The sequence below is a fragment of the Agelaius phoeniceus genome, chromosome 3, assembly GCF_051311805.1.
Source record: "Agelaius phoeniceus isolate bAgePho1 chromosome 3, bAgePho1.hap1, whole genome shotgun sequence".
NCBI classification, from domain to species: Eukaryota; Metazoa; Chordata; class Aves; order Passeriformes; family Icteridae; genus Agelaius; species Agelaius phoeniceus.
The window spans coordinates 3,678,764-3,689,407 of NC_135267.1; the positions used below are offsets into that span (position 1 = coordinate 3,678,764).

General features: G+C 46.3%; 1 protein-coding gene across 1 annotated transcript in view; it reads right to left on the reverse strand.

Moving 5' to 3' along the window:
- The window catches only part of RP1L1 (RP1 like 1), a 45,105-nt gene extending 37,558 nt beyond the window's left edge, over positions 1–7,547 (reverse strand). The window contains exon 1 of the mRNA XM_077176375.1: positions 7,298–7,547. The gene's annotated coding sequence lies outside the window, so the exon portion shown is untranslated. The remainder of the gene's footprint in view (positions 1–7,297) is intronic.
- Positions 7,548–10,644: the final 3,097 nt, after the last annotated feature.

The following is a 10,644-nucleotide window of genomic DNA, read 5'->3' on the forward strand; positions in this document are numbered from 1 at the left end:
TCTCCTTTCCTTCCTGAGCTTCCCCAGAGGTGGCTCTGTCAACACTTCTCACAGAATCATGGAATAATCTGGGCAGGAAGGGACCTCTGGAGATGCTCCAGTCCAACCACACCACCAGGGCAGGTGACACAGGAACACATCCAGGTGGGGTTGGAATGCCTCCAGAGAGGGAGACTCCATGAAATCCCTGGGCATCCTTTAATCACAACTAAAAGAACACCTCTTTATCTCCCAGCACAGCCCCTCTCTCCCAGCTGGAATAACCCTCACTCACAAAACACCCAAGCTCACGACCTCGGTGTCATGTTCAACACCTTCATCTCCTTCATACCAAACACTCCCATCTGGAATGCTGCCAAATCTTACAGATTCCTGGCTGAAATTGCTCCCAAACCTCCTGCCATCTCTTCTTGTAAAACACCTGTTTCTGAGTGACTTTAGCTTACATAAACTTATATCAGTTTTTACAGTATTATACAAGATCCATTCAAAATCCTGCCTATAAAATTCTTCACTTCGGCAGTGATAGAATCACAGAATCATTTAGATTGGAAAAGACCTCTCCAAGATCATTAAGACCTGTCACCAAACACCATCTCATCAAGGAGACCACAGCACTGAGTGTCACTTCCAGTGGTTTATTGAACGTTATCAGGGTTGGGGACTTCATCACCTCCCTGGGCAGCCCCTTCCAGTGCCTAACCTCCTGCTTTTTTCCATGTTTTCACCTTTGCCCTTACCATGCTCAGCTGATCTGAAGATTATTCTTGCTCCTGCCTGTCCTGAGGACTGCAAGGTTTGGCCAATCCAGCTCAAACCTCTCAATCTGTGGAGCAAGAATTGTTTTCATACCATGGGAATGGGCAGCAAGTGAAGGTTTAGGGAGAGATACAGTCCTTGCTGTCATTCACCTCCTTTCCCTGGCCCCAAACTCATCCCAAAACCACAGGTCTTCTAAAACATGTTGGAGTAAAAGCAAAGCTTATATAACACTGCAGTGATCACTCAGCTCCTCAGCTCCATCATTTCCCAGCTTATATCTGATCCTGACCTGGATTCAGATGGGAACGCTGTTCCATTTGTCCTGCCTCTCACTCAAAAGCAGGTGTGATAAAGAATAGCAAGATTCTTTATTAAGAGGCTTTGCATGCCTTTGAGGAAGCTTTGAAAGTGATAGTGTGTTGAAATGGGTGAGTGGATTGCCAGCAGTATGGGAACAGATCTGGAAAAGTACAGCAAAAAAATACCTGGGATTATCTGTGCTGATTTTTTTTTTTTCCATGGGTTGGCCAAGGGCCACGTTTTTCTGACTCCAGTGTTCACTTTGCCTGAACTTTAAATGGCAAGGGCACCTGCCAAATGTGCTCGTGGGCTCGCTGAGGTGTTCGTGGAGGGCAAGTCAGAACTCCCTCCCTGCCAGGCCTCGTGGCCACATCTCAGTGACACGAGATTGGCTTGTGCAGTCAAGAATCCAGGATGACACCTGGTGAATAAGTCTGGTCCTCTAATGCAGAAAGAATGTGAAATGCAAGAGAAACCTGGGAGCAGTTGGTATGGGACAACTTTAAACAAACTTTGGTGCAGCTGGGAATGTTCCCAGAAGTAGGACAAAAAGTTCCACCAGACTGTTGTAACTTATTGAAGCAGCTGTGGTGGCCTCATTATTCTTAGGTGCAGTTTTAGCACCAAAAGTTGCTGCAAATGTGTTTCTTCCTAGTAACTCTTGATCAAATATTCTACATTTAGGTCACATAATCGTTTAGGTTGGAAAAAGCCCTCAAATATCATCCAGTCCAACCTTTCCTCCAGCACTGCCAAGGCCACCACTGACCCCCAAGTGCTACAACCACACAGCTTTTAAGTCCCTGCAGGGATGGGGACTCCAGCACTGCCCTGGGCAGCTGTGCCAGGGCTGGACAACCCTGTGGGGCGAAGAAATTGTTCCTATTCTCTGATCAAAACCTCTCCTGGCACAGCTTGAGGCCGCTGCCTCTCATCCAGGAACAGAGCCTGACCCCCACCTGGCTACAATCTGTTTCCAGGGAGTTGTGCAGAGCCAGAAGGTCCCCCCTAAGCCTCCTTTTCTCCAGATTTAGCCTTTCCCAGCTCCCCCAGCCACTCCTGGGGCTGCAGCCCCTTCCCCAGTTTACAGCTTTACAGGTTATTTTTGTTACCTGCCAGAGCCCCACTGCTCTCTGGGCTCTGAGGCAGGGTCTCCTCAGCTGTCACTCCCAGAATCACCCAGTGTCACGGACATGTTTTATGAAAAATCCTTTTGCTAAGATCTTTTCTCCTGAGAAGCTGAAAGACCTCAGGAACAAAATGTAAACAATAATTATCTGCTGCTGTGGAATGCAACAAGTGCATCTTTGATTAGTCTCATGCAGCTGTTTTTAATTAATGGCCAATCACAGTCCACCTGTCTCAGACTCTCTAGTCAGTCACAATATTTTATTATCATTCCATTCTATTCCTATCTAGCTTTCTAATGAAATCCTTTCTTCTATTCTTTAATATACTTTTATTATATAATTTTCTTTTAATAAAGTATATAAAATAATAAATCAATATCTAAAATAATGAATAATAAATATATAAAATATATCAAATAATAAATCAGCCTTCTGAAACATGAAGCCAAAATTCTCATCTCTTCCCATGTCAGAGTGACCTGCAAATTCAACAACCCAGTTCAACCCAGCACAGAAACTGGAGGTTAACTGGCATCTGTACACACAAATCCATCAGGCAGCAAAGAGTCCTTTTCTAATTCTGACAGCTTTACTGGCTGCACCTGGGTTAAAAAAAAAAATCAAAAAAACCCATGTTTGTTTAAAGAGAAGAACTGGCACAAGGTGGCTTTGGGATGAGCATCATGTCTGTTGAGCAAGCAGGTATAATTTCTACAGATTTATTGGTCGGTTGGATTCCAGCAGTGCTCCAAGGCTGGATGGGGAATGCACACACTGGGACATGGACACAGCCAGGCAGCTCAGGCCCAGGCCTGCTGGCAGGAGCAGACTTGCTGTGATCAGGTGTGAGCACACAGAGAGTCACCTCTGCTGCCCAGGGGCCACAACGTGAGCCAGCCTCCCTCTGCTGGCTAACATCCAGGTCATGCTTGGAGGGATCCATGCATGGATACAGGGAGAATGCAGAACTTGGAGAAGAGAAAGCTCCAGGGAGATCTTAGAGCCCCTTCCAGTACCTAAAGGGGCTCCAGGAGAGCTGTGGAGGGACTTGGGACAAGGGCCTGGAAGGACAGCTGAAGGAAAGTAGATTTAGACTAGATGTGAGGAAAAAACTTTTGGCTGTGCTGATCAAGAACTGGCCCAGGTTTCTCAGAGAAGCGGTGGCTGCCCCTGGATCCCTGGAAGTGTGCAAGGACAGGTTGGACATGACCTTTGAGATCATCCAGTCCAACTATCAGCCCAGTGCTGCCACTGTAACACCTAAACCACTAAACCACATCAGTGCCAGGTTCAGATGCCTCTTAAACACCTCCAGTGATGGTGACTCTGGACAGCCCCTTTCAACACCTGACCAGCCAAACAGGGAAAATATTGTTTTCTCTGATATCTAATCTGAATCTCCCCTGTCTCAGCTTTAGGCCTATACCTCCCTGGACAACCCCTTTCAATGCCTGACCAGCCAAACAGTGAAAATATTGTTTTCTCTGATATCTAATCTGAATCTCCCCTGTCTCAGCTTTAGGCCATTTGCTCTTGTCCTCTCAGTGCAGTCATGGTAGGAGAACCTGACCCCACCACACTGCAACCTCCTGTCAGGGAGCTGGAGGGAGTGATGAGGTGCCCTCTGAAGCTCCTCTTCAGATTGTGGAATCAGAGTGGTTTGGGTTGGAAGGGACCTTAAAGATCACCCAGTTCCAAACCCCTGCTGTGGGCAGAGACACCTCCCACTATCCCAGGCTGCTCCAAGGCCCATCCAGCCTGGCCTTGGACACTTCCAGGGATCCAGGGGCAGCCACAGCTTCTCTGAGAAACCTGGGCCAGTTCTTGATCATCACAGCCAAAAGTTTCTTCCTCACATCTATTTTAAATCTATTTTCCTTCAGCTGTCCCTCCAGGCCCTTGTCCCCAGTCCCTCCACAGCTCTCCTGGAGCCCCTTTAGGTACTGGAAGGGGCTCTAAGATCTCCCTGGAGCTTTCTCTTCAAGTTCTGCATTCTCCCTGTATCCATGCATGGATCCTTCCAAGCACAGGGTGGATGCTGAGACCCAGCTGAAATCCAGCACATACCACAGAAAACTCGGGTAGCCTGAAGGGCTCTGGGTCTCCCCATATCAGAACTGTGGAGACAGAAACCTAAGTGATAGTCATAAAATCCTGGAATGGTTTGGGTTGGAAGGGACCTTAAAGCTCATCCCATTCCACCCCCTGCCATGGGCAGGGACACCTTCCACTATCCCAGGTTGCTCCAAGCCCTGTTAAACCAGGTCTTGGACACTTCCAGGATTAGATATCCACAATTTCTCAGAGGATGAGGCAGAAGACATAGACAGGTTGAAGGGAAAATTGAGGTTCTGGTGGATCAAGTAACCTGCCCAGTACCAGTTGCTTGGACATTGGGACAGCAATAGGAGCACAACCTTTGTCCTCTTGGCCCCAATATTTTGATTTACATTTCTGCATTAAAGCAAAGAGAGAGACACAAACCCAATATCTGACACAACTCCAGTGTCTCCAGGTGAGCTGCTTGGAAACAGCCATGAGAAGATTTACTCTCCCTTCCCCATAGCCCACCTCTCCCTCTGAGCACACACAGGATCCTTCTCACACCATCCAGGGCACCAGCATCAGTGGAAACACTGAAAAAAGCCAGGCAGCAAACTCAACTTCCATGCCCCGCCGGAGGAGGAAGACTGAGGGCAGCACTGGACAACCACAAGCCTGCAGGATGATGCCAATTTTGGGATGCTTTGGAGAAAACCAGCAGAGTGATTGAGGGGTTGGTGAGATGAAGGAGGGAGAAAAGAAAATGTTGAAAGAACTAAATATACACTGCTTGGCCAGCTAATGCCCAAGGGAAAATTCAAGAGCTGGCAGGCAGGAGGGAGCCAAGAGCCAAGGAAGAAGTAGGATCTCCATTGTTGAGAGCTCACAGGCCTTGGAAGTGAGCAATGAGGAATGACTGGGAGCCAGGAGATAAGTTAGGCTGAAGGGAAGCTGAGGAGTGGAGGCACTGCACAGAGAGATGAAATCAAGTCTTTTCTGGAACAACATTTCTGGCAGCAGCCAGGCACCTGGGTCTTGATTTTGCCCTGTATTTTTTTATTCTCTAAGTGGTCAAAAATGTTAAGGCTCTAATTTTTCCTCTTCCCGGGCATACAGAGGAACAGCTTAATGTAGAGCAAGAGGGTAAAAATAGCTGTGATGGGATAAAACTGAGAAAAGGGCAAGTGAGGTCATTGAGATTGGAATAATCTTCAAATGAGGGAACGGAAGCCCCTTCCCACAGGTTATTTAAAACTAGACTGAGTGGGGAAAAAAGAGATTGTTTAGTTTTCTGGCAGGGGGGAAAGAATCACACTGTGAAGGGAAGAGATTAAAAGATGCCTTGTTTGTCTGTCAAAAATGATTTTAAATATATTTAAACCACCTAAGACTTATAAATGTCATTTTACACTTAAATGTGCAGTTTGTCCTTCTTCTAAATTAATTGGCACAAATTACAGTTACAATAACAACTGATAGCAATAAAACTCACCTCTTGGCCAAAGGTTTGTGCTTCTTCAAAGCAAAATAAGAAGACAGCCATTATTACAGGGGAATAAATTAAAAGAGAGGAGAAAAAGACCTATTGAAGTTCCAAAGGAGAGCCAAGGGAGATCCAATGAAGCAGGGGGGGAAAAACCCAAAATCAAAAAAGCAGCAAGAGATGGAAATGCTACCTTGTGCCCTCAATTGCTATAAGGAGCAATTTGGGGGAGTAGAAGATGTGGAAGATAAAGAGAAATCAATCACCAGCACAACCAATAGTCCATAGTGATTGCAGCCAGGCCAAGAACCTACTCAAGTTTCAGATTTTCAAAAGGAAATACAAATCTTGATACAAACCCTAGAAGAGTACAGAGGTGCAGAAATTCCCAGATGAGGGGTATGGCCAGCAGAAAACATCCTGCCATAACAGGCAGGTGGAAGCAGCTGGGTTTTCAGCAGAAACAACCTTGGATTGCCAGGTTCTTCTCTTCAAAGGCTCAGTGGGATGCTGACTTGTGGCCTTCTGGTGAATTTATATCAGTTCTCACATTCCCTTCTGTATTAATTCAGTTTATATGCTCCTGCCATGAGTTTCTCAACACAATGTGAAAAGATCAGAAAGCAAAGGAGCTACAGGATTAAATTCAATGCCATTTTCTGTACAAATAGTCACATTTGATTATCTAAACTACCGTTATGTGACCAATAGTATCAATCTCTCTTCAGCCCAAGAAATCAATTCATTTTTTAATAGTAATTCATTAAAGAACTGTCAAGGGTTAATGACCTGAGACTCATGTTAGCCAGAAAAACACAAGGCCCCCCTTTTAGTTTGTGCTTAGAGAGACTGAGGGGCTGCCAAGAAAAGAAAAAGGGAAGGGGAAAAAAAGGGCCTTGTGGTTATTCAGTTCTTACAGAGAAAATCAGAGCAAAAATTCTGGTTTAGACTCCAGCTGGGGTTGTGGTGACATTGACATCTCTCCCATCAGGGCCTGGGGAAAACCTGGCTCCCTGCCTGGGCAGCACTGCTTAAAATGGACAGGAGTCCTCTCTTTGTGCACAGGAGCATGGATCTTCTTATGGGATTGATCCACTCAATCTCCTGCTGCCCCTAAATAGCAGCAGAGGCTTTAAGTGGCCACGGCAAGTTCCATCAGGAAAACCAGAATGCAGCTCTGGTCAGAAAGGAGACCTGTTTGCCTGGGAAATGCCTCAAAAAGGATGGACCCAGAGTCCTGCAAAGCCTCCCAGGAAAACACAAACACAGCCCTTGGAGGCCTTCCAGGGATAACATCTGCATTGCTCAACAGAGCAAAGCACAGCCACCAGCTATGGCTTGTTCCCATCAGAACCTTTCCCCGTAAGCAGAATTCCTGTTGATCACAGGCACCTATGTCTCCCACGTAACCAACAACAACTCAATTTCCTAGTAAGAAACAAAGTAAAAAGGATGACAGAGCTGCTGAAAAAAGACAATCAGTACTAACACCACTCCTCCAGCACTCCCCTTGTCACTCCTTTTCCCAGCGTTGGTTCAAGAGCTCATAGAGGCACAGAGAGAGGCAGGTTCCACTCACCCCAGTGAAGGTAATCCAGGTACATAGCTTTGCTCAGGTCAGTAATCCATCCCAGGCCAGGCCTTCCTCGAGCGCTGACAGTGGAGATCAAAAGCCAGGCAGAGAATTCCTCTGGCTCCTGCTCCTCTGCAAGTGAAGGGTGGGATGCTTCTGCTCAGTCCCTGCCTGCACAGGGAGATGGGCCCCCACCTCCCTTCCTAAATCTTTACATCTCTCCCCTTCCTGCAGCTCTCCCCAGTGCCAGGTGCTCCCACGCTCGGCCACTTCTGCAGATAACAAAGCCAGCAGGCTCCTCTGCCAAGGGGAGTTGCTTGGAATGGGATTAAGATGAGCAGAAAGGAGCTTAGAGCTGGGCACCATCTGTGGTGATGATGATTAGCTAATGAGGTTTTAAAGTTGTGGGGTTTTTTTTCCTCTTGTTCCCCATGCAGGTTTGGTGATGGAGAATTTTGCATCACTGTGAGCAGCAGCCTGACCCAGCGCCTCCTCCTCCTCCTCCTCCTCCTCCTCTGTCCATGTGTATTCCAGCCTGGAGCTGGAGCACAGGGAAAAGCTGGCTCCTGGTGGCAAAGGCTTTCTTGCCTTCTCTGATCACCAAGCCCATGTTTTAAGTCTCCAGCCTCTGATATGCAATAATTAAATCAGATTAAGTGAATGCAAAAGCCTCTCCCGACCTGAAAAACTCTCATGGGTGGCAAAAAGAAAAATTCAGTATCCAGGACAAAGTTTCAACTATTTCATCAGGGACTCTTAAATTGTATCATAAGCTATAAGGAATGACAAAAAACAACCCCAGAGAGGTGAGGGTGAGTGTTTTTCTTCCTTCACTGGTTTAATCCTTTAAGTGGAGAAGAGGAATCTTCACATTCTGCGGGGTATTTTTCCCCACAGTAAGGTCAAGTGCAGACCCCAATGTCCCAATGCCAAGCTCAACACCCTCACCCCAGATGATGCCTCCATCATTCTTCTGTTTTCTTAGGCTTCATTCCCACCTGGGCACTGCCCAGGCTCCCCAGGGAATGGTGACATTCCCAAGGCTGCCAGAACTCCAGGAGTGTTTGGACAACGCTCTCAGGAATGCACAGGGTGGGATGGTTGGAGTGTCTGTGCAGGGTCAGGTGTTGGATCTCTGATCCTTGTGGGTCCTGTCCAACTCAGGATATTCTGTGATTCCATGATTCACCCTCAAGAATGACCTAATCACTTCAGGGAATAAGTGAAATTTGAGATTTTAGCTCAGATACTGACCTCTGGAATGGACAGCTGCAATTACATGGGATGGGTGCATCCTCTCATCATGCCCAGTCATTTAGGAGGATAAGCACTTTCCAAAATCCTTCTTCATCCTAGGGTGAAAACTGACTGTAACACAGAACAGCTATCACAGAATCCCAGAACAGTTTGGATTGGGAAAGACCTTAAAATTCATCTCATTCCACCCCCTGCTGTGGTCAGGGACACCTTCCACTGTCCCACATTGCTCCAAGCCAGGTAACAAGTGGTAATACTCCTTCCAGGGCAAGACAGATACCCCTGCAATCCCTGCTTTAGAAAGAGCTGAACCATTTTTCAGGCCCTCTTGACCACGTCTCCTTCAGGAGGAATATCCTCATATGCAAAACATATGCAGTAGAAACATAAACAGTTCAGTGTTTGAGTTTATTCAATGAATCCCATAATCCTAAATGAGGTGTGGCTGTAAATAAAAAGTCCCAGGAATTCTTACCTACATTCAGGTGCTTCTGTTTCTTCTAGGGGGAAACAGGGAAAGCTCAGCCAGCTCTGAATTACCCCTGCAAGTGACTCTTGCCCCACTGATGACAGACCAGAGGCTGCTTGCAATTATTCAATGGTTGTAAAAATCTAAATTCAATCAGAGAAAAATCTAAAATTCTGCATGATTGGCCCAAAATAACACCCCAAAAGACAAGGCCACAAGAACTGTGGTGTAAAAAGATTCTCCCTTGGTGCATTGCACTCCCACCTCCTTCCTCACCCCATCCCTTCTGAGACTCAAAAAAATGGAGCTGATTTCAGCCATGTGTGAGGATTCTACACATTGCAGGCTGTAACTGCAGGCAGGTGTCATGTTAAATCTCCCCAGGGATTGGTGGCTGTTATCATCAGAACAGGCAGAATCTCTCCAGCTTTACCCCGTGCAATGTCTTCATCACCTAAAGCTGCACATGATCAGCTTGACCTCACACTGCTGTGGTTGACTGGGGTTTTTGTTCCAAAAGGAGATTACACAGAGTTGCTCAGAGTGGGATTTCCAGCACTTTTCTCCTCCGAGACTGTCTCAATAATTAATTGTTTATTATAATTAATTACATTTTGGCAGCCTCCCTGGACTATTTTACCTGTAAATCTCCATGTAACTTCAAGGCATTAATGAAAATAGACTCACCCACGAAGGTGGTTGAGGAGCTTTTATTAAGTGTTAAGGGAGAATGCAGGGGGGAAAAGGCATTTTGGAAAATGTGTTAGGCTTGAAAAAACTCCTGCTGGGACCACGGCTCAAATTCAAGGCTGAACCCCAGGAAAGTCTACAGGGGAGAGAAAGCACCAGAGTGGGTAACTGTTAACCCAGATTCCAGCCTTTTTAATAAAGTAAAGCTGTAGGTCCCAGCTCCTCACCACAGTGGCTGTTCTGACCCTATTTCCTCCCCAGATAAAGAGTTCTGTAAGGTCTTGAGCTCAAACACCCAGTGAACATGACACAGCAGCAACAAACACAGGGGTCCCCTTTCCTAATCCCCTCCTCCCCTGCTAAACACCTCCTGCCTCTCGAGGAGCAATTTAGCAGAAGACAGGAGAAATTTGCTGACTGACATACAGGGAGAACCTAATCCCTTTGACTCCCATAAACCCCTCCTTATGTTTGGATATGATTAGCACCTGTTTCTAATCCATTATTGAAAGGTTTTACACTTAACAGTGAAATTACTGAGGCTGTTGGGTAATTTTTCACTCAGAAAAACAGCGTGGTGCAACTGGGATTATTTTGGGGAAATCACTTAGCCCCTGTTCCCATAGGAATATGAGCCAGCACCTCATTTCCAGGAGATGTTTAACATCCTCCAGTGTTTTCCTCTTCTGAATAGGGCCTCACTTTCTCCCTATGGAGTTATTTTCCATGTAGTGAAAGGACCTCAGCCTCCCAGAGGCTTTCGTCAAGAGGTGACTGTGCTGCCCAGGAAAAGAGAATGAGCCTAGACCTCCAGTTATCAGTTTCTGCTCTCTACAAAAATAGTTTCCAGAGAAAATTAAATTCTCACTGTGTGCGTGGTGACACATCAGAATTGTACAATTTTAGGCAGACTGCACTTAAGGACTGCTTTGCTTAG